The sequence below is a fragment of the Hyla sarda genome, unplaced genomic scaffold (genome assembly GCF_029499605.1).
Source record: "Hyla sarda isolate aHylSar1 unplaced genomic scaffold, aHylSar1.hap1 scaffold_962, whole genome shotgun sequence".
NCBI classification, from domain to species: Eukaryota; Metazoa; Chordata; class Amphibia; order Anura; family Hylidae; genus Hyla; species Hyla sarda.
In genome coordinates, this window is record NW_026610992.1 from 15,159 (window position 1) to 39,879 (window position 24,721).

The following is a 24,721-nucleotide window of genomic DNA, read 5'->3' on the forward strand; positions in this document are numbered from 1 at the left end:
GCCAGAATGTCAGTCCATGTTGGAGCAGGTTTAGATACAGTCTAAAGCATAGATCTCAAAGTCTGTGCACAGAATTTAGCAAGGGCCTCGCACCTTCTGATGCATCAGGTAGGTGCACAATAGCATAGCCTAACCCTCTGTACTTTGGTCTATATTGATGCGGGACATAGACAGCCAGCTGATGACCAATCCATTAGTGCAATGGATGGCTGGAAGCATTTGTCTTTGCCTTTGCAATACCACAGAAGCAATGCATGGTCAATGTACAGCAATGACACACCTGTGTGAACAGCCAGGAGACCCCCCCCCCCATGTTATGTTACATAGTTACATAGTTAGTACGGTCGAAAAAAGACATATGTCCATCAAGTTCAACCAGGGAATTAAGGGGTAGGGGTGTGGCGCGATATTGGGGAAGGGATGAGATTTTATATTTCTTCATAAGCATTAATCTTATTTTGTCAATTAGGAACATTCAGCACCCACCCGCTATCAAGGCAGCTGCCTATCATGTCATGCCCTACCTGCACAGGTGTGCTGGCTACTCAAATGATCCAATTAAGGAGGCCATTTAGTCAGCAGCAGCAGAAGTCCTGTGCCTGGACGCTCCAACAGGGGCCAGACACAAGCAGAAGCAGAAGCAGCAGAAGCAGCAGCAGCACCACCTTTTGTTTTTTGGCTGCAGCAGCAGCAAGGCCCACAGGGCTGGCTAGCTGGCTAGCCAGCAAGCAGGTAGCAATGAAAGTAGGAATCTTTCTTTTTAACCCTGTAAGGGGGTGGTGCACTGTACCCGAAGATACTGCCATATCGGGTCAATGCATAGGGCGACGGAAGCAAGCTTCGAAATCGGCCCCCGTTCTCAAAAATCCATTTAATATATGGTCCCCAGATAGGGGACGTATCAGATATTAAACTGATAAGAACAGATACTACACTTGATCTTAGCCAAAAGGCCGAGAAGCGATAACCGTGAAAGGGGCGGGCCCAACAAGGTCCCCTTCATGGGCACTATCACTGCTTGCTGTCAGGGAGGCTGCCAGACAATTTTCCATGCACACTCTGGGCTGGGGGGCAGTCAACCACCAGTACACACAGCAGAACCTAAACCCATACCATTATTGCTAAGCAGCAAGACAGGGGCCCATTGCACTCCCACGGGGCCTTTTTAAATGCAATCCATAACCCGGATTTGCCAGGAACCCTTCTTACTCCTCCTACTTGCATGTGACACTGGGCTTAGGATCTGCATAGGAAACACACACACAAGCACACACCTACCTTTGTTGCCTGCAGATGCCTCCTTGGCTGTCCCCAAACGGTATCAAACCAACACCCACGGGAAGCTGTAAGCATAGAGGACATGCCTGCACCCCATTGGACTTACCTGTGTGGGTTAAATCCGGGTTATTTGACAACCTATGGCGGTGATGGTTCTGCTCAGGCAGAGCAGTGCTGATGCTCCTCATAAAGCTGTCGCTGCTGTGAAGGTTCTAGGTGACATCACAAATCCCTATGGTTACATACACAACAAAGCTGGGTTGTTGTTGTTTACACTCTGCAAGGCCTGTGGAAGTGAGTGACATCATAGCACTGTAGTTCTGAGGGTTCAAGATGGATGCAACAATCTCCTGTTGCTTCTATGAAGGCCGTAATAGACGACATCACCAAACAGCTCCATAGTCACATACACAGCAAAGGAGAGATGTTGTTTACACCTAGTGATGTCAGTGGTATTGAGTGACATCACAGCACAGTGCTAAGGCTCCTGGGCCTGGACACAGCAGCGGCTGCAATATCTCAACGGAGAATACGTTTATATCTATGTGTGTGTGTGCGCATATATATATATATATATATATATATATATATATATATATATTTCTCCGCCGAAATCACTTTTAAACCCATTTCCACCTTTTTTTCCCTTCTCTTCCTCTTACTTTTTTTTCACGTTTTTTTACGTTTTTCTCCTTTTCGCCTCTTTTCTGGGCGTATTATTCTTCTTTTTCTTCTTTTTTTTCGTCTAATGCATACCCCATCAGTGCAGCAATGCTTATTCAATACCGCCAGCAGATGGAGACACTGGGGGATAATTTTCTAAGGATTTATACTGATTTTTCCTGTCTGAATTTGTCGCACAGAAAGTTGCAGGCCAAATATGTGTGACATTTCTGCGACTTTAGCTTCTAGAGCATTTTTACAACATTATACATAGGTGCTGAATACATAAAAAGCGACTGTTCAGCGACAGACAAGTCGCATCGGCTGAAAGTAGGCCAGAATGTCAGTCCATGTTGGAGCAGGTTTAGATACAGTCTAAAGCATAGATCTCAAAGTCTGTGCACAGAATTTAGCAAGGGCCTCGCACCTTCTGATGCATCAGGTAGGTGCACAATAGCATAGCCTAACCCTCTGTACTTTGGTCTATATTGATGCGGGACATAGACAGCCAGCTGATGACCAATCCATTAGTGCAATGGATGGCTGGAAGCATTTGTCTTTGCCTTTGCAATACCACAGAAGCAATGCATGGTCAATGTACAGCAATGACACACCTGTGTGAACAGCCAGGAGACCCCCCCCCCCATGTTATGTTACATAGTTACATAGTTAGTACGGTCGAAAAAAGACATATGTCCATCAAGTTCAACCAGGGAATTAAGGGGTAGGGGTGTGGCGCGATATTGGGGAAGGGATGAGATTTTATATTTCTTCATAAGCATTAATCTTATTTTGTCAATTAGGAACATTCAGCACCCACCCGCTATCAAGGCAGCTGCCTATCATGTCATGCCCTACCTGCACAGGTGTGCTGGCTACTCAAATGATCCAATTAAGGAGGCCATTTAGTCAGCAGCAGCAGAAGTCCTGTGCCTGGACGCTCCAACAGGGGCCAGACACAAGCAGAAGCAGAAGCAGCAGCAGCACCACCTTTTGTTTTTTGGCTGCAGCAGCAAGGCCCACAGGGCTGGCTAGCTGGCTAGCCAGCAAGCAGGTAGCAATGAAAGTAGGAATCTTTCTTTTTAACCCTGTAAGGGGGTGGTGCACTGTACCCGAAGATACTGCCATATCGGGTCAATGCATAGGGCGACGGAAGCAAGCTTCGAAATCGGCCCCCGTTCTCAAAAATCCATTTAATATATGGTCCCCAGATAGGGGACGTATCAGATATTAAACTGATAAGAACAGATACTACACTTGATCTTAGCCAAAAGGCCGAGAAGCGATAACCGTGAAAGGGGCGGGCCCAACAAGGTCCCCTTCATGGGCACTATCACTGCTTGCTGTCAGGGAGGCTGCCAGACAATTTTCCATGCACACTCTGGGCTGGGGGGCAGTCAACCACCAGTACACACAGCAGAACCTAAACCCATACCATTATTGCTAAGCAGCAAGACAGGGGCCCATTGCACTCCCACGGGGCCTTTTTAAATGCAATCCATAACCCGGATTTGCCAGGAACCCTTCTTACTCCTCCTACTTGCATGTGACACTGGGCTTAGGATCTGCATAGGAAACACACACACAAGCACACACCTACCTTTGTTGCCTGCAGATGCCTCCTTGGCTGTCCCCAAACGGTATCAAACCAACACCCACGGGAAGCTGTAAGCATAGAGGACATGCCTGCACCCCATTGGACTTACCTGTGTGGGTTAAATCCGGGTTATTTGACAACCTATGGCGGTGATGGTTCTGCTCAGGCAGAGCAGTGCTGATGCTCCTCATAAAGCTGTCGCTGCTGTGAAGGTTCTAGGTGACATCACAAATCCCTATGGTTACATACACAACAAAGCTGGGTTGTTGTTGTTTACACTCTGCAAGGCCTGTGGAAGTGAGTGACATCATAGCACTGTAGTTCTGAGGGTTCAAGATGGATGCAACAATCTCCTGTTGCTTCTATGAAGGCCGTAATAGACGACATCACCAAACAGCTCCATAGTCACATACACAGCAAAGGAGAGATGTTGTTTACACCTAGTGATGTCAGTGGTATTGAGTGACATCACAGCACAGTGCTAAGGCTCCTGGGCCTGGACACAGCAGCGGCTGCAATATCTCAACGGAGAATACGTTTATATCTATGTGTGTGTGTGCGCATATATATATATATATATATATATATATATATATATATATATATTTCTCCGCCGAAATCACTTTTAAACCCATTTCCACCTTTTTTTCCCTTCTCTTCCTCTTACTTTTTTTTCACGTTTTTTTACGTTTTTCTCCTTTTCGCCTCTTTTCTGGGCGTATTATTCTTCTTTTTCTTCTTTTTTTTCGTCTAATGCATACCCCATCAGTGCAGCAATGCTTATTCAATACCGCCAGCAGATGGAGACACTGGGGGATAATTTTCTAAGGATTTATACTGATTTTTCCTGTCTGAATTTGTCGCACAGAAAGTTGCAGGCCAAATATGTGTGACATTTCTGCGACTTTAGCTTCTAGAGCATTTTTACAACATTATACATAGGTGCTGAATACATAAAAAGCGACTGTTCAGCGACAGACAAGTCGCATCGGCTGAAAGTAGGCCAGAATGTCAGTCCATGTTGGAGCAGGTTTAGATACAGTCTAAAGCATAGATCTCAAAGTCTGTGCACAGAATTTAGCAAGGGCCTCGCACCTTCTGATGCATCAGGTAGGTGCACAATAGCATAGCCTAACCCTCTGTACTTTGGTCTATATTGATGCGGGACATAGACAGCCAGCTGATGACCAATCCATTAGTGCAATGGATGGCTGGAAGCATTTGTCTTTGCCTTTGCAATACCACAGAAGCAATGCATGGTCAATGTACAGCAATGACACACCTGTGTGAACAGCCAGGAGACCCCCCCCCCCATGTTATGTTACATAGTTACATAGTTAGTACGGTCGAAAAAAGACATATGTCCATCAAGTTCAACCAGGGAATTAAGGGGTAGGGGTGTGGCGCGATATTGGGGAAGGGATGAGATTTTATATTTCTTCATAAGCATTAATCTTATTTTGTCAATTAGGAACATTCAGCACCCACCCGCTATCAAGGCAGCTGCCTATCATGTCATGCCCTACCTGCACAGGTGTGCTGGCTACTCAAATGATCCAATTAAGGAGGCCATTTAGTCAGCAGCAGCAGAAGTCCTGTGCCTGGACGCTCCAACAGGGGCCAGACACAAGCAGAAGCAGAAGCAGCAGAAGCAGCAGCAGCACCACCTTTTGTTTTTTGGCTGCAGCAGCAAGGCCCACAGGGCTGGCTAGCTGGCTAGCCAGCAAGCAGGTAGCAATGAAAGTAGGAATCTTTCTTTTTAACCCTGTAAGGGGGTGGTGCACTGTACCCGAAGATACTGCCATATCGGGTCAATGCATAGGGCGACGGAAGCAAGCTTCGAAATCGGCCCCCGTTCTCAAAAATCCATTTAATATATGGTCCCCAGATAGGGGACGTATCAGATATTAAACTGATAAGAACAGATACTACACTTGATCTTAGCCAAAAGGCCGAGAAGCGATAACCGTGAAAGGGGCGGGCCCAACAAGGTCCCCTTCATGGGCACTATCACTGCTTGCTGTCAGGGAGGCTGCCAGACAATTTTCCATGCACACTCTGGGCTGGGGGGCAGTCAACCACCAGTACACACAGCAGAACCTAAACCCATACCATTATTGCTAAGCAGCAAGACAGGGGCCCATTGCACTCCCACGGGGCCTTTTTAAATGCAATCCATAACCCGGATTTGCCAGGAACCCTTCTTACTCCTCCTACTTGCATGTGACACTGGGCTTAGGATCTGCATAGGAAACACACACACAAGCACACACCTACCTTTGTTGCCTGCAGATGCCTCCTTGGCTGTCCCCAAACGGTATCAAACCAACACCCACGGGAAGCTGTAAGCATAGAGGACATGCCTGCACCCCATTGGACTTACCTGTGTGGGTTAAATCCGGGTTATTTGACAACCTATGGCGGTGATGGTTCTGCTCAGGCAGAGCAGTGCTGATGCTCCTCATAAAGCTGTCGCTGCTGTGAAGGTTCTAGGTGACATCACAAATCCCTATGGTTACATACACAACAAAGCTGGGTTGTTGTTGTTTACACTCTGCAAGGCCTGTGGAAGTGAGTGACATCATAGCACTGTAGTTCTGAGGGTTCAAGATGGATGCAACAATCTCCTGTTGCTTCTATGAAGGCCGTAATAGACGACATCACCAAACAGCTCCATAGTCACATACACAGCAAAGGAGAGATGTTGTTTACACCTAGTGATGTCAGTGGTATTGAGTGACATCACAGCACAGTGCTAAGGCTCCTGGGCCTGGACACAGCAGCGGCTGCAATATCTCAACGGAGAATACGTTTATATCTATGTGTGTGTGTGCGCATATATATATATATATATATATATATATATATATATATATATTTCTCCGCCGAAATCACTTTTAAACCCATTTCCACCTTTTTTTCCCTTCTCTTCCTCTTACTTTTTTTTCACGTTTTTTTACGTTTTTCTCCTTTTCGCCTCTTTTCTGGGCGTATTATTCTTCTTTTTCTTCTTTTTTTTCGTCTAATGCATACCCCATCAGTGCAGCAATGCTTATTCAATACCGCCAGCAGATGGAGACACTGGGGGATAATTTTCTAAGGATTTATACTGATTTTTCCTGTCTGAATTTGTCGCACAGAAAGTTGCAGGCCAAATATGTGTGACATTTCTGCGACTTTAGCTTCTAGAGCATTTTTACAACATTATACATAGGTGCTGAATACATAAAAAGCGACTGTTCAGCGACAGACAAGTCGCATCGGCTGAAAGTAGGCCAGAATGTCAGTCCATGTTGGAGCAGGTTTAGATACAGTCTAAAGCATAGATCTCAAAGTCTGTGCACAGAATTTAGCAAGGGCCTCGCACCTTCTGATGCATCAGGTAGGTGCACAATAGCATAGCCTAACCCTCTGTACTTTGGTCTATATTGATGCGGGACATAGACAGCCAGCTGATGACCAATCCATTAGTGCAATGGATGGCTGGAAGCATTTGTCTTTGCCTTTGCAATACCACAGAAGCAATGCATGGTCAATGTACAGCAATGACACACCTGTGTGAACAGCCAGGAGACCCCCCCCCCCATGTTATGTTACATAGTTACATAGTTAGTACGGTCGAAAAAAGACATATGTCCATCAAGTTCAACCAGGGAATTAAGGGGTAGGGGTGTGGCGCGATATTGGGGAAGGGATGAGATTTTATATTTCTTCATAAGCATTAATCTTATTTTGTCAATTAGGAACATTCAGCACCCACCCGCTATCAAGGCAGCTGCCTATCATGTCATGCCCTACCTGCACAGGTGTGCTGGCTACTCAAATGATCCAATTAAGGAGGCCATTTAGTCAGCAGCAGCAGAAGTCCTGTGCCTGGACGCTCCAACAGGGGCCAGACACAAGCAGAAGCAGCAGAAGCAGCAGCAGCACCACCTTTTGTTTTTTGGCTGCAGCAGCAAGGCCCACAGGGCTGGCTAGCTGGCTAGCCAGCAAGCAGGTAGCAATGAAAGTAGGAATCTTTCTTTTTAACCCTGTAAGGGGGTGGTGCACTGTACCCGAAGATACTGCCATATCGGGTCAATGCATAGGGCGACGGAAGCAAGCTTCGAAATCGGCCCCCGTTCTCAAAAATCCATTTAATATATGGTCCCCAGATAGGGGACGTATCAGATATTAAACTGATAAGAACAGATACTACACTTGATCTTAGCCAAAAGGCCGAGAAGCGATAACCGTGAAAGGGGCGGGCCCAACAAGGTCCCCTTCATGGGCACTATCACTGCTTGCTGTCAGGGAGGCTGCCAGACAATTTTCCATGCACACTCTGGGCTGGGGGGCAGTCAACCACCAGTACACACAGCAGAACCTAAACCCATACCATTATTGCTAAGCAGCAAGACAGGGGCCCATTGCACTCCCACGGGGCCTTTTTAAATGCAATCCATAACCCGGATTTGCCAGGAACCCTTCTTACTCCTCCTACTTGCATGTGACACTGGGCTTAGGATCTGCATAGGAAACACACACACAAGCACACACCTACCTTTGTTGCCTGCAGATGCCTCCTTGGCTGTCCCCAAACGGTATCAAACCAACACCCACGGGAAGCTGTAAGCATAGAGGACATGCCTGCACCCCATTGGACTTACCTGTGTGGGTTAAATCCGGGTTATTTGACAACCTATGGCGGTGATGGTTCTGCTCAGGCAGAGCAGTGCTGATGCTCCTCATAAAGCTGTCGCTGCTGTGAAGGTTCTAGGTGACATCACAAATCCCTATGGTTACATACACAACAAAGCTGGGTTGTTGTTGTTTACACTCTGCAAGGCCTGTGGAAGTGAGTGACATCATAGCACTGTAGTTCTGAGGGTTCAAGATGGATGCAACAATCTCCTGTTGCTTCTATGAAGGCCGTAATAGACGACATCACCAAACAGCTCCATAGTCACATACACAGCAAAGGAGAGATGTTGTTTACACCTAGTGATGTCAGTGGTATTGAGTGACATCACAGCACAGTGCTAAGGCTCCTGGGCCTGGACACAGCAGCGGCTGCAATATCTCAACGGAGAATACGTTTATATCTATGTGTGTGTGTGCGCATATATATATATATATATATATATATATATATATATATATATATTTCTCCGCCGAAATCACTTTTAAACCCATTTCCACCTTTTTTTCCCTTCTCTTCCTCTTACTTTTTTTTCACGTTTTTTTACGTTTTTCTCCTTTTCGCCTCTTTTCTGGGCGTATTATTCTTCTTTTTCTTCTTTTTTTTCGTCTAATGCATACCCCATCAGTGCAGCAATGCTTATTCAATACCGCCAGCAGATGGAGACACTGGGGGATAATTTTCTAAGGATTTATACTGATTTTTCCTGTCTGAATTTGTCGCACAGAAAGTTGCAGGCCAAATATGTGTGACATTTCTGCGACTTTAGCTTCTAGAGCATTTTTACAACATTATACATAGGTGCTGAATACATAAAAAGCGACTGTTCAGCGACAGACAAGTCGCATCGGCTGAAAGTAGGCCAGAATGTCAGTCCATGTTGGAGCAGGTTTAGATACAGTCTAAAGCATAGATCTCAAAGTCTGTGCACAGAATTTAGCAAGGGCCTCGCACCTTCTGATGCATCAGGTAGGTGCACAATAGCATAGCCTAACCCTCTGTACTTTGGTCTATATTGATGCGGGACATAGACAGCCAGCTGATGACCAATCCATTAGTGCAATGGATGGCTGGAAGCATTTGTCTTTGCCTTTGCAATACCACAGAAGCAATGCATGGTCAATGTACAGCAATGACACACCTGTGTGAACAGCCAGGAGACCCCCCCCCCCCATGTTATGTTACATAGTTACATAGTTAGTACGGTCGAAAAAAGACATATGTCCATCAAGTTCAAGCAGGGAATTAAGGGGTAGGGGTGTGGCGCGATATTGGGGAAGGGATGAGATTTTATATTTCTTCATAAGCATTAATCTTATTTTGTCAATTAGGAACATTCAGCACCCACCCGCTATCAAGGCAGCTGCCTATCATGTCATGCCCTACCTGCACAGGTGTGCTGGCTACTCAAATGATCCAATTAAGGAGGCCATTTAGTCAGCAGCAGCAGAAGTCCTGTGCCTGGACGCTCCAACAGGGGCCAGACACAAGCAGAAGCAGAAGCAGCAGAAGCAGCAGCAGCACCACCTTTTGTTTTTTGGCTGCAGCAGCAAGGCCCACAGGGCTGGCTAGCTGGCTAGCCAGCAAGCAGGTAGCAATGAAAGTAGGAATCTTTCTTTTTAACCCTGTAAGGGGGTGGTGCACTGTACCCGAAGATACTGCCATATCGGGTCAATGCATAGGGCGACGGAAGCAAGCTTCGAAATCGGCCCCCGTTCTCAAAAATCCATTTAATATATGGTCCCCAGATAGGGGACGTATCAGATATTAAACTGATAAGAACAGATACTACACTTGATCTTAGCCAAAAGGCCGAGAAGCGATAACCGTGAAAGGGGCGGGCCCAACAAGGTCCCCTTCATGGGCACTATCACTGCTTGCTGTCAGGGAGGCTGCCAGACAATTTTCCATGCACACTCTGGGCTGGGGGGCAGTCAACCACCAGTACACACAGCAGAACCTAAACCCATACCATTATTGCTAAGCAGCAAGACAGGGGCCCATTGCACTCCCACGGGGCCTTTTTAAATGCAATCCATAACCCGGATTTGCCAGGAACCCTTCTTACTCCTCCTACTTGCATGTGACACTGGGCTTAGGATCTGCATAGGAAACACACACACAAGCACACACCTACCTTTGTTGCCTGCAGATGCCTCCTTGGCTGTCCCCAAACGGTATCAAACCAACACCCACGGGAAGCTGTAAGCATAGAGGACATGCCTGCACCCCATTGGACTTACCTGTGTGGGTTAAATCCGGGTTATTTGACAACCTATGGCGGTGATGGTTCTGCTCAGGCAGAGCAGTGCTGATGCTCCTCATAAAGCTGTCGCTGCTGTGAAGGTTCTAGGTGACATCACAAATCCCTATGGTTACATACACAACAAAGCTGGGTTGTTGTTGTTTACACTCTGCAAGGCCTGTGGAAGTGAGTGACATCATAGCACTGTAGTTCTGAGGGTTCAAGATGGATGCAACAATCTCCTGTTGCTTCTATGAAGGCCGTAATAGACGACATCACCAAACAGCTCCATAGTCACATACACAGCAAAGGAGAGATGTTGTTTACACCTAGTGATGTCAGTGGTATTGAGTGACATCACAGCACAGTGCTAAGGCTCCTGGGCCTGGACACAGCAGCGGCTGCAATATCTCAACGGAGAATACGTTTATATCTATGTGTGTGTGCGCATATATATATATATATATATATATATATATATATATATATTTCTCCGCCGAAATCACTTTTAAACCCATTTCCACCTTTTTTTCCCTTCTCTTCCTCTTACTTTTTTTTCACGTTTTTTTACGTTTTTCTCCTTTTCGCCTCTTTTCTGGGCGTATTATTCTTCTTTTTCTTCTTTTTTTTCGTCTAATGCATACCCCATCAGTGCAGCAATGCTTATTCAATACCGCCAGCAGATGGAGACACTGGGGGATAATTTTCTAAGGATTTATACTGATTTTTCCTGTCTGAATTTGTCGCACAGAAAGTTGCAGGCCAAATATGTGTGACATTTCTGCGACTTTAGCTTCTAGAGCATTTTTACAACATTATACATAGGTGCTGAATACATAAAAAGCGACTGTTCAGCGACAGACAAGTCGCATCGGCTGAAAGTAGGCCAGAATGTCAGTCCATGTTGGAGCAGGTTTAGATACAGTCTAAAGCATAGATCTCAAAGTCTGTGCACAGAATTTAGCAAGGGCCTCGCACCTTCTGATGCATCAGGTAGGTGCACAATAGCATAGCCTAACCCTCTGTACTTTGGTCTATATTGATGCGGGACATAGACAGCCAGCTGATGACCAATCCATTAGTGCAATGGATGGCTGGAAGCATTTGTCTTTGCCTTTGCAATACCACAGAAGCAATGCATGGTCAATGTACAGCAATGACACACCTGTGTGAACAGCCAGGAGACCCCCCCCCCCCATGTTATGTTACATAGTTACATAGTTAGTACGGTCGAAAAAAGACATATGTCCATCAAGTTCAACCAGGGAATTAAGGGGTAGGGGTGTGGCGCGATATTGGGGAAGGGATGAGATTTTATATTTCTTCATAAGCATTAATCTTATTTTGTCAATTAGGAACATTCAGCACCCACCCGCTATCAAGGCAGCTGCCTATCATGTCATGCCCTACCTGCACAGGTGTGCTGGCTACTCAAATGATCCAATTAAGGAGGCCATTTAGTCAGCAGCAGCAGAAGTCCTGTGCCTGGACGCTCCAACAGGGGCCAGACACAAGCAGAAGCAGAAGCAGCAGAAGCAGCAGCAGCACCACCTTTTGTTTTTTGGCTGCAGCAGCAGCAAGGCCCACAGGGCTGGCTAGCTGGCTAGCCAGCAAGCAGGTAGCAATGAAAGTAGGAATCTTTCTTTTTAACCCTGTAAGGGGGTGGTGCACTGTACCCGAAGATACTGCCATATCGGGTCAATGCATAGGGCGACGGAAGCAAGCTTCGAAATCGGCCCCCGTTCTCAAAAATCCATTTAATATATGGTCCCCAGATAGGGGACGTATCAGATATTAAACTGATAAGAACAGATACTACACTTGATCTTAGCCAAAAGGCCGAGAAGCGATAACCGTGAAAGGGGCGGGCCCAACAAGGTCCCCTTCATGGGCACTATCACTGCTTGCTGTCAGGGAGGCTGCCAGACAATTTTCCATGCACACTCTGGGCTGGGGGGCAGTCAACCACCAGTACACACAGCAGAACCTAAACCCATACCATTATTGCTAAGCAGCAAGACAGGGGCCCATTGCACTCCCACGGGGCCTTTTTAAATGCAATCCATAACCCGGATTTGCCAGGAACCCTTCTTACTCCTCCTACTTGCATGTGACACTGGGCTTAGGATCTGCATAGGAAACACACACACAAGCACACACCTACCTTTGTTGCCTGCAGATGCCTCCTTGGCTGTCCCCAAACGGTATCAAACCAACACCCACGGGAAGCTGTAAGCATAGAGGACATGCCTGCACCCCATTGGACTTACCTGTGTGGGTTAAATCCGGGTTATTTGACAACCTATGGCGGTGATGGTTCTGCTCAGGCAGAGCAGTGCTGATGCTCCTCATAAAGCTGTCGCTGCTGTGAAGGTTCTAGGTGACATCACAAATCCCTATGGTTACATACACAACAAAGCTGGGTTGTTGTTGTTTACACTCTGCAAGGCCTGTGGAAGTGAGTGACATCATAGCACTGTAGTTCTGAGGGTTCAAGATGGATGCAACAATCTCCTGTTGCTTCTATGAAGGCCGTAATAGACGACATCACCAAACAGCTCCATAGTCACATACACAGCAAAGGAGAGATGTTGTTTACACCTAGTGATGTCAGTGGTATTGAGTGACATCACAGCACAGTGCTAAGGCTCCTGGGCCTGGACACAGCAGCGGCTGCAATATCTCAACGGAGAATACGTTTATATCTATGTGTGTGTGTGCGCATATATATATATATATATATATATATATATATATATATATATATTTCTCCGCCGAAATCACTTTTAAACCCATTTCCACCTTTTTTTCCCTTCTCTTCCTCTTACTTTTTTTTCACGTTTTTTTACGTTTTTCTCCTTTTCGCCTCTTTTCTGGGCGTATTATTCTTCTTTTTCTTCTTTTTTTTCGTCTAATGCATACCCCATCAGTGCAGCAATGCTTATTCAATACCGCCAGCAGATGGAGACACTGGGGGATAATTTTCTAAGGATTTATACTGATTTTTCCTGTCTGAATTTGTCGCACAGAAAGTTGCAGGCCAAATATGTGTGACATTTCTGCGACTTTAGCTTCTAGAGCATTTTTACAACATTATACATAGGTGCTGAATACATAAAAAGCGACTGTTCAGCGACAGACAAGTCGCATCGGCTGAAAGTAGGCCAGAATGTCAGTCCATGTTGGAGCAGGTTTAGATACAGTCTAAAGCATAGATCTCAAAGTCTGTGCACAGAATTTAGCAAGGGCCTCGCACCTTCTGATGCATCAGGTAGGTGCACAATAGCATAGCCTAACCCTCTGTACTTTGGTCTATATTGATGCGGGACATAGACAGCCAGCTGATGACCAATCCATTAGTGCAATGGATGGCTGGAAGCATTTGTCTTTGCCTTTGCAATACCACAGAAGCAATGCATGGTCAATGTACAGCAATGACACACCTGTGTGAACAGCCAGGAGACCCCCCCCCCCCCATGTTATGTTACATAGTTACATAGTTAGTACGGTCGAAAAAAGACATATGTCCATCAAGTTCAACCAGGGAATTAAGGGGTAGGGGTGTGGCGCGATATTGGGGAAGGGATGAGATTTTATATTTCTTCATAAGCATTAATCTTATTTTGTCAATTAGGAACATTCAGCACCCACCCGCTATCAAGGCAGCTGCCTATCATGTCATGCCCTACCTGCACAGGTGTGCTGGCTACTCAAATGATCCAATTAAGGAGGCCATTTAGTCAGCAGCAGCAGAAGTCCTGTGCCTGGACGCTCCAACAGGGGCCAGACACAAGCAGAAGCAGAAGCAGCAGAAGCAGCAGCAGCACCACCTTTTGTTTTTTGGCTGCAGCAGCAGCAAGGCCCACAGGGCTGGCTAGCTGGCTAGCCAGCAAGCAGGTAGCAATGAAAGTAGGAATCTTTCTTTTTAACCCTGTAAGGGGGTGGTGCACTGTACCCGAAGATACTGCCATATCGGGTCAATGCATAGGGCGACGGAAGCAAGCTTCGAAATCGGCCCCCGTTCTCAAAAATCCATTTAATATATGGTCCCCAGATAGGGGACGTATCAGATATTAAACTGATAAGAACAGATACTACACTTGATCTTAGCCAAAAGGCCGAGAAGCGATAACCGTGAAAGGGGCGGGCCCAACAAGGTCCCCTTCATGGGCACTATCACTGCTTGCTGTCAGGGAGGCTGCCAGACAATTTTCCATGCACACTCTGGGCTGGGGGGCAGTCAACCACCAGTACACACAGCAGAACCTAAACCCATACCATTATTGCTAAGCAGCAAGACAGGGGCCCATTGCACTCCCACGGGGCCTTTTTAAATGCAATCCATAACCCGGATTTGCCAGGAACCCTTCTTACTCCTCCTACTTGCATGTGACACTGGGCTTAGGATCTGCATAGGAAACACACACACAAGCACACACCTACCTTTGTTGCCTGCAGATGCCTCCTTGGCTGTCCCCAAACGGTATCAAACCAACACCCACGGGAAGCTGTAAGCATAGAGGACATGCCTGCACCCCATTGGACTTACCTGTGTGGGTTAAATCCGGGTTATTTGACAACCTATGGCGGTGATGGTTCTGCTCAGGCAGAGCAGTGCTGATGCTCCTCATAAAGCTGTCGCTGCTGTGAAGGTTCTAGGTGACATCACAAATCCCTATGGTTACATACACAACAAAGCTGGGTTGTTGTTGTTTACACTCTGCAAGGCCTGTGGAAGTGAGTGACATCATAGCACTGTAGTTCTGAGGGTTCAAGATGGATGCAACAATCTCCTGTTGCTTCTATGAAGGCCGTAATAGACGACATCACCAAACAGCTCCATAGTCACATACACAGCAAAGGAGAGATGTTGTTTACACCTAGTGATGTCAGTGGTATTGAGTGACATCACAGCACAGTGCTAAGGCTCCTGGGCCTGGACACAGCAGCGGCTGCAATATCTCAACGGAGAATACGTTTATATCTATGTGTGTGTGTGCGCATATATATATATATATATATATATATATATATATATATATATATATTTCTCCGCCGAAATCACTTTTAAACCCATTTCCACCTTTTTTTCCCTTCTCTTCCTCTTACTTTTTTTTCACGTTTTTTTACGTTTTTCTCCTTTTCGCCTCTTTTCTGGGCGTATTATTCTTCTTTTTCTTCTTTTTTTTCGTCTAATGCATACCCCATCAGTGCAGCAATGCTTATTCAATACCGCCAGCAGATGGAGACACTGGGGGATAATTTTCTAAGGATTTATACTGATTTTTCCTGTCTGAATTTGTCGCACAGAAAGTTGCAGGCCAAATATGTGTGACATTTCTGCGACTTTAGCTTCTAGAGCATTTTTACAACATTATACATAGGTGCTGAATACATAAAAAGCGACTGTTCAGCGACAGACAAGTCGCATCGGCTGAAAGTAGGCCAGAATGTCAGTCCATGTTGGAGCAGGTTTAGATACAGTCTAAAGCATAGATCTCAAAGTCTGTGCACAGAATTTAGCAAGGGCCTCGCACCTTCTGATGCATCAGGTAGGTGCACAATAGCATAGCCTAACCCTCTGTACTTTGGTCTATATTGATGCGGGACATAGACAGCCAGCTGATGACCAATCCATTAGTGCAATGGATGGCTGGAAGCATTTGTCTTTGCCTTTGCAATACCACAGAAGCAATGCATGGTCAATGTACAGCAATGACACACCTGTGTGAACAGCCAGGAGACCCCCCCCCCCCATGTTATGTTACATAGTTACATAGTTAGTACGGTCGAAAAAAGACATATGTCCATCAAGTTCAACCAGGGAATTAAGGGGTAGGGGTGTGGCGCGATATTGGGGAAGGGATGAGATTTTATATTTCTTCATAAGCATTAATCTTATTTTGTCAATTAGGAACATTCAGCACCCACCCGCTATCAAGGCAGCTGCCTATCATGTCATGCCCTACCTGCACAGGTGTGCTGGCTACTCAAATGATCCAATTAAGGAGGCCATTTAGTCAGCAGCAGCAGAAGTCCTGTGCCTGGACGCTCCAACAGGGGCCAGACACAAGCAGAAGCAGAAGCAGCAGAAGCAGCAGCAGCACCACCTTTTGTTTTTTGGCTGCAGCAGCAGCAGCAAGGCCCACAGGGCTGGCTAGCCAGCAAGCAGGTAGCAATGAAAGTAGGAATCTTTCTTTTTAACCCTGTAAGGGGGTGGTGCACTGTACCCGAAGATACTGCCATATCGGGTCAATGCATAGGGCGACGGAAGCAAGCTTCGAAATCGGCCCCCGTTCTCAAAAATCCATTTAATATATGGTCCCCAGATAGGGGACGTATCAGATATTAAACTGATAAGAACAGATTTTTTTTTTTTAGTTAACCCTCAGAACTCCATCAGAGCTCTAAGATCTTATTTGAGCTTGATTTTTTTGTTCATCATCAGGAAAACCCGTTTTTCTTTATTTCTTTATCTCTTTTTTTTTTTTTTTTTTTTTAAACAATAAAAGAAACCATATTTAAAACATAAAAAAAACATAAAAAAATTATCAAACCAAAACTAACCATACTATAATTCTATAATTTCTTAAAGAAAAATTACCCAAATGTCATTCCTCTTCTCCATGCAAAGACCATCAAGAAGTCTAAGAAACCACAAGTTATAGATCCACTCAGCATCTCACTTTTGGCTGGAATCGCCAGCCACGCTGGAACCTTGTATGTTTCCACAAATCTATCTATATCTGCGTGAAAGGAACAATAGACTTTATCCCTTGCTTCATTGACTTTGATTCCCAATCTTTCTTTCAGATTTCCCAAATCCTCGTCAAAGGCTTTTTTCTCTTTTTTTGACACACTCTTGAAGACAACATCAAGAGAGCCTCCATACTCTACCGGTACATATTCTTCTTCATTTTCTTTCCTTTTCTTCTCCTCCATCACTTTCCTGGTTGGAGTTTCCTCCTCTTCAGGTTCTTCCCTCACATCAGTTTCCTCCTCCCTACTTCGTTTCATAACCTCCTTTTTCTTCTTCTTCTTCTTAGGACACATTATTGCCAGGTGTCCCTCATCACCACATAGATGACACTTTTTCTTCACCTTACATGCTTCTGGCTCATGGCCTTCTTCTTGGCATTTATAGCACCAAACAATATCACAAAAATCTTTCCTATGGCCATACCTTTTACACTTTCGACAAAAGTCGTCCATGCCTGAAAAGAACAGGTCCCCATTTACTGGGCCAATCTTAAAACGCCCTGGGGGATAAATTAGGTTTCCATCGGGTGTTTTCTGAAACTTCACTTGAAATTTCCACTTTGTCGTCCAAAGTCCATATTGATTATAGATCTTGCCTTTTGGCTTCACCTCCTCACAGAATCTAGAAAGGAACAGAACAATCTCTTCTTCTGTGATATACGGACTGTACATCCTCACAGTTATAAGTCTTTCCCGAGTCGGGAAATGGGGAGTAATCTCTACCCCTCCCAACTTAGGGTGCGACTTCCACAGCAATGCTTTATTGCAGAACACACCATAGTCCTCCTCCGAAACCAGAACCACATCATAGACTCCACTTCTTGGAAATTCCAGCATCGATAATATCTGGTCCTTCCTCAGCTCAAAAAGCTGGAACAAAATCTCCTCCACCACGAAGAATAAACCTCTCTCCTTCTTTCCAGCATCCAAAAGAGTAATTCGGACTCCATTTCGTAGTCTGGCGTAGCTAGGTACACCTCCAGCAGACTCTTCTTTCTTGTCAGCCTCCTCCATCGCAGAAAAAACACCTCCCCTACTGCAGGCAGGTAGGTAGGTAGGTAGGTGGTGATCGCTCCTCGTTGCCCGGGGACTAAGCCGCCACCCTGATGTCAGCAAGGGGGTTTAGTCCCACCATATAGATGGGACGATCCCCCAGGGAAAAGGAGCGGGTACCCCGGGCACCTTCCAGCCAGATCAAGCAAGCAGATACTACACTTGATCTTAGCCAAAAGGCCGAGAAGCGATAACCGTGAAAGGGGCGGGCCCAACAAGGTCCCCTTCATGGGCACTATCACTGCTTGCTGTCAGGGAGGCTGCCAGACAATTTTCCATGCACACTCTGGGCTGGGGGGCAGTCAACCACCAGTACACACAGCAGAACCTAAACCCATACCATTATTGCTAAGCAGCAAGACAGGGGCCCATTGCACTCCCACGGGGCCTTTTTAAATGCAATCCATAACCCGGATTTGCCAGGAACCCTTCTTACTCCTCCTACTTGCATGTGACACTGGGCTTAGGATCTGCATAGGAAACACACACACAAGCACACACCTACCTTTGTTGCCTGCAGATGCCTCCTTGGCTGTCCCCAAACGGTATCAAACCAACACCCACGGGAAGCTGTAAGCATAGAGGACATGCCTGCACCCCATTGGACTTACCTGTGTGGGTTAAATCCGGGTTATTTGACAACCTATGGCGGTGATGGTTCTGCTCAGGCAGAGCAGTGCTGATGCTCCTCATAAAGCTGTCGCTGCTGTGAAGGTTCTAGGTGACATCACAAATCCCTATGGTTACATACACAACAAAGCTGGGTTGTTGTTGTTTACACTCTGCAAGGCCTGTGGAAGTGAGTGACATCATAGCACTGTAGTTCTGAGGGTTCAAGATGGATGCAACAATCTCCTGTTGCTTCTATGAAGGCCGTAATAGACGACATCACCAAACAGCTCCATAGTCACATACACAGCAAAGGAGAGATGTTGTTTACACCTAGTGATGTCAGTGGTATTGAGTGACATCACAGCACAGTGCTAAGGCTCCTGGGCCTGGACACAGCAGCGGCTGCAATATCTCAACGGAGAATACGTTTATATCTATGTGTGTGTGTGCGCATATATATATATATATATAGCACAGGAGAATTAGAGCAGCACGTCCCACAATGTAATGATAGCGGTGCAAGCAGCGAGTGGAGCCCCGGTCAAGGCAATTCAGACATCAAGGAAGGATGCCGCAGCACACGGAAGGTTCAAAAGTGTAAACAGTGGTTTATTCCATGATAATACAAGTTAGCAACGTTTCTGCTGCCAGTGCAGCCTTTGTCAAGCAACAAAATGGTGACCAAACAAGATATTTATATGCAAATGAACAAACAAATCAATCAAATCAATTAGTGTGGATACAGTGTAAAAAATACATTTACGATATAGGGTAATTAAGACCACTATAATATACATGTTGTACAAGTGCTCTGCAGTGATTTAAAATCGATATACATAAGCAAGGGCTGCAAGTAAAGTTATAAACAATATAACATTATAAATAGTCTTAACAAGATTACATGTGTACCTAATAATTAGGAACGGGGGCTGAATGGTCACGTGATCCCGACTCGTCTCCATGTAAACCGCCGTTGCTGTAGGTAACAGCGGAGCTATGGTGTGTGTAATCGCAGGACGCCAAAATCATCTTCATTTATATTTATAATTTTTTTAATCGCTACTCTTCTTATTTCTTTATTTTCAATTTTATTTTAATACTTTTATATCCATATTTATTTATCCATTTTTTTATTTTATTTTTTCTATATCTTTATTTTATTTTCATTATTACTATTATTATTTTATTATTTCTATTATTTTTTTATTTTTTTTATTTATTTATTTATTATTTTATTTTCTTTTATTTTATTTTTAAATTCACTCTATATGTACTTATTCCCTGCTCATCCCTTTCTTTACACATACCCTTCCTTTCGAGGAAATACTCAGGGTATCAATGTCTACACATTTTTATTTATCTTTTTCCACTTTCCACACATTTTTATTATCTATACACTTATAATGCCTATAAACTTATTTTTATTCACTATATGCACACATAGGATACTCTCTCTCCCTATCTCTCTTTTGCCCTGAGAGACTTCAACTAGATAGATTAGATTCCTCTTCCTTTCTCTTAACCACCATGGCAGTACAATGATCATTTTTTCTAATGCGCATGCCCGGACTTAGGAGCGGTCACGTGACACCCTGGTCAGCTGACACAGTGGGGCCGCGCGGCCACTCCTGGCGTCCTGCGATTACACACACCATAGCTCCGCTGTTACCTACAGCAACGGCGGTTTACATGGAGACGAGTCGGGATCACGTGACCATTCAGCCCCCGTTCCTAATTATTAGGTACACATGTAATCTTGTTAAGACTATTTATAATGTTATATTGTTTATAACTTTACTTGCAGCCCTTGCTTATGTATATCGATTTTAAATCACTGCAGAGCACTTGTACAACATGTATATTATAGTGGTCTTAATTACCCTATATCGTAAATGTATTTTTTACACTGTATCCACACTAATTGATTTGATTGATTTGTTTGTTCATTTGCATATAAATATCTTGTTTGGTCACCATTTTGTTGCTTGACAAAGGCTGCACTGGCAGCAGAAACGTTGCTAACTTGTATTATCATGGAATAAACCACTGTTTACACTTTTGAACCTTCCGTGTGCTGCGGCATCCTTCCTTGATGTCTGAATTGCCTTGACCGGGGCTCCACTCGCTGCTTGCACCGCTATCATTACATTGTGGGACGTGCTGCTCTAATTCTCCTGTGCTGTATTCAAGTTGGTCGCTGGAGCGTGCACCCCTGATTATGGATCCTTCATCATCTGAGACCACTACAGTGATTCCTGCTAATACCTTTTCCTACTCAGCTGGGGACATCGACAGAATTCTAGGTAACATCAGTAAAGATGCTGCATTTCTACGTACGCCTTCCTTGGTGGACTTACAAAGGCAGTATACTAATGAGACCAAGCGATTGACTGCATTGAATTTACATCTCACTACATTATGTGAATACTTCCGATCCCAACGTATTCCCCGTGGCCTCCGCTACCAACCTCGAGATAATGCCTATTCCCAAGATCTGGAATACAGATCTAAATTTGAACTTATTTCTAACAAATATTCATTTGATTTGATGGTACTTAATATGGAATTTCTTCAGAAAGATGCACAAGATACCCAAGCCAGGATTGCTACAATCGTGACCTCCCTTCATTCAATCTGTACGGAAGAAGATTTTTCAAAGATTGTGGACAAACAGGAACAATTTCTCCAAAAATTTAAAGTGGACCAAGAAACTACCAAACGCCATAAATGGCAACGTGACAATTCCGATTACACAATCGGACGTATATATATGTGGGGGGAAAATTCGTCCCAGAAACGATTTCGCAAAAATAAGGACTCTAATATGGACTTTGATAATGCTATTTCTAATGCTAACTCTGCTGATAATACTAACCCTAATTTTTTAGGAATAAGTCAATCTACAGAAAGAAATCCACCAGGCGGGGAGGCCGCAGACACAGACGGTCCCGTCAAAACCCGCGCGCAGAGGAACTCCAAGGCAATTCAAGCCAAATTGCCATTCAAGAAAAAATAGAACCACCTTTAACGGTAAATATATCCTCTACTGTATTAACATCTGACCAACTGACATTACTTGCTAAGGGCCTTAATTATTGTCCAACGAGTCAAACTGACTGGTTCCAATTGGAACTTGATTTATTGCAATTCTTTAGAAAGATTAAGTTAAAAATTTGGTTTTTTGAACACCCAGTTAGAGATAGCATATTTATACCCTCGAATGCACTGCAATCCGACTGTTTTAACTTTTCGGATTTTGATTTATGTATACCAAGCCGGTTCCAGCCTTCTATAGACTCCTGCAGTTTTGAAACATATTGTCAATTTGTTAGACGCGATATTGAACAATTTAAAACTACTCAGACAAATTTTTCCAGTACTAATTTAACAAATGCTGAAATACATGCCCTCAATGAACTAGTCCATAACCACAATTTGGTGATGAAGCCTGCTGACAAAGGCGGAGCCATTGTGGTTATGGACCGGAGTAAGTACATTGAGGAAGCCAATCGTCAATTAAATGATACCAATACTTACCAAAATTTAACCTGTGATCCTACTAAACGCATCTCTGCCGGTGTCAAGATTATGCTGGACCGTGCTTTGGAACAACGTCTGATTGATAAAACATTATACAACTTTTTGTATATAGAACATCCTGTCATACCTATGCTATATCTCTTACCCAAAATACACAAGTCTCTAGAGAACCCCCCTGGACGACCCATTGTGTCCGGGCGGGGCTCCATTACCAGTAACCTTTCAATTTTTGCAGATCAGGTTTTGCGACCATATGCCATGTCTGCAAAATCATATCTTCAAGATACTTCTGATTTTCTTAGTAAGATTGCAGATATACATGTCCCGGAGGGGGCTTTTGTGGCCACTTTGGACGTGGTCAGCCTGTACACCTCCATCCCACATGATGGGGGTGTACGGGCTGTCAGGTCCATGATAGCATCAGATTATTCACCAGCACAAGTTGAGTTTATTATTGAGTTACTGTACACCATCTTATGCAACAATTATTTTATGTTTAACGACACCTTCTACCTCCAGACCACCGGCACCGCCATGGGCACGAACGTGGCACCTACGTATGCCAACGTGTACATGGCGGTGCTGGAGGAGGACCTCGTCTATGTGTCCCACCACTCCGACAATTTGTTGGGGTGGTGGAGGTACATAGACGACGTCTTCCTGGTCTGGAAGGGCACTGAGGATTCTTTGTTTTCTTTTCATCACTTTTTGAATTCCATTAATGAGCACATTAAATTTACTTTAACACACTCACGTAATTCTGTTAATTTTTTGGATACATTGGTATCTATCCAAGACCATAAGCTCATTACAAATTTATATGTTAAACCTACTGATACCAACTCTACATTACATTACAAAAGCAATCATCCTCGCTCCATGGTGCGTGCTTTGCCAACAAGTCAAATGTTGCGGGCACGACGCATCATTGAGCGAGAGGACGAAACAGAAGCAGCATTAGATCAAATGACAAAAAATTTTTTACAACGGGGCTACCCCCCTCGATTATTGAGAGAAAGTAAGAAAAAAGTGATGGACATGAAACGACAGGATCTTATTTATAGATCCAGGAATCAGACATCCAATTCTAGAGTCGCATGTGTGACCACATTTGGATCACACTCCAGCCAGATTGCCAAAACTATCAATCGACATTGGAAAATTCTACAAGACAGTTTTCCAGATATCCCTGAGTTTGCTAGCCCTCCTTTGATGTCCTACAGGAGGTCGAGCAACCTCAGGGATAAACTTGTGAAGACAGACATATCGAGACAACCCTCTACACAACGATATTTAACAGTACAGAATAAAGGATCTTATCCTTGTTGCCAATGCATTAACTGCCCACAGATGTTGAAGGGACCTAAGTTTGTACACCCGTGTAGTGGTAAGGTCTATCACTTAAAACATTATCTAACATGTACCTCTTCATATGTCATTTATATTTTGGTGTGCCCATGTGGTCTCATCTATGTTGGTGAGACCACATGGGATTTTAAAACTCGCATCAATCATCATCGATATACCGTGCGCAAAAAACGCTTAGACTTACCGGTGTCTAAACACTGCACAGAAAAAGGCCACTCGGAATGGGATCTCAAGTTTGTTCTTGTGGATCATATCCCCCCATTGAAGAGGGGGGGTGACCGCATTAACAAACTGAGAAAACTGGAACTCAAATGGATTTTTGAGACACAGGCACTTCGGCCCAAAGGACTCAATGCTGACTTTAGCATTACACCTCAAATTTATAATGCATAATTACGATGATAGAATATCTCGATGTAATCACATAGTAGGAAAGGTGACCTTTATGTATGTAATAATCATATCTACCATGACATTATTTTATTTCTAATTGCCGTCTATTGTATCTTTTCTTACAGATATACGTGGGCAGAGGGTGGTCATCAGTATCCCTGCTTGTCAGCTGCCGCCTCTCTGAATAAACTGTACAATGACTTGATTGGTGACTAGTTCTGCCATGGTGAAGTAACAATTGGAGCACATTCAATTTAGTCTACACATTTTTCTTTATTCTTTTCTACATTCATACACTTATTATGTTTTTAGTTTATTTCTTTCTCATCCTTTTCATTTTTTTATCTTTTATTATTCTATTACCTTATCTTTATTTTTATTCTTTTATTATTACTTTCATTTTTGTATTTATTCTCTTTATTCTAATATTTATTTTGTTATTTTTATTATTATTACTACTTTCACGTATTATTATTTTTTATTTTTTTATTTTTTTATTTATTATTTTTTTTTATTTATGCAAGTAATAAAT

General features: G+C 44.2%; 8 non-coding genes and 1 pseudogene across 8 annotated transcripts; all 9 read right to left on the bottom strand.

The window, feature by feature from the left end:
- Positions 1-774: 774 nt before the first annotated feature.
- Positions 775-965, bottom strand: LOC130351065 (U2 spliceosomal RNA). The gene has a single exon (XR_008887830.1). It is a non-coding gene; the product is annotated as a U2 spliceosomal RNA (small nuclear RNA).
- Positions 966-3,037: 2,072 nt separating this feature from the next.
- On the bottom strand, positions 3,038-3,228 carry LOC130351066 (U2 spliceosomal RNA). Its single transcript, XR_008887831.1, has one exon. It is a non-coding gene; the product is annotated as a U2 spliceosomal RNA (small nuclear RNA).
- A 2,083-nt stretch (positions 3,229-5,311) lies between these two features.
- Positions 5,312-5,502, bottom strand: LOC130351068 (U2 spliceosomal RNA). Its single transcript, XR_008887832.1, has one exon. It is a non-coding gene; the product is annotated as a U2 spliceosomal RNA (small nuclear RNA).
- A 2,075-nt stretch (positions 5,503-7,577) lies between these two features.
- Positions 7,578-7,768, bottom strand: LOC130351069 (U2 spliceosomal RNA). The gene has a single exon (XR_008887833.1). It is a non-coding gene; the product is annotated as a U2 spliceosomal RNA (small nuclear RNA).
- Positions 7,769-9,852: 2,084 nt separating this feature from the next.
- On the bottom strand, positions 9,853-10,043 carry LOC130351070 (U2 spliceosomal RNA). The gene has a single exon (XR_008887834.1). It is a non-coding gene; the product is annotated as a U2 spliceosomal RNA (small nuclear RNA).
- A 2,081-nt stretch (positions 10,044-12,124) lies between these two features.
- Positions 12,125-12,315, bottom strand: LOC130351071 (U2 spliceosomal RNA). Its single transcript, XR_008887835.1, has one exon. It is a non-coding gene; the product is annotated as a U2 spliceosomal RNA (small nuclear RNA).
- A 2,088-nt stretch (positions 12,316-14,403) lies between these two features.
- LOC130351072 (U2 spliceosomal RNA) lies at positions 14,404-14,594 on the bottom strand. Its single transcript, XR_008887836.1, has one exon. It is a non-coding gene; the product is annotated as a U2 spliceosomal RNA (small nuclear RNA).
- Positions 14,595-16,678: 2,084 nt separating this feature from the next.
- On the bottom strand, positions 16,679-16,864 carry LOC130351057 (U2 spliceosomal RNA). The gene has a single exon (XR_008887825.1). It is a non-coding gene; the product is annotated as a U2 spliceosomal RNA (small nuclear RNA).
- Positions 16,865-18,338: 1,474 nt separating this feature from the next.
- On the bottom strand, positions 18,339-18,468 carry LOC130351062 (U2 spliceosomal RNA; annotated as a pseudogene).
- Positions 18,469-24,721: the final 6,253 nt, after the last annotated feature.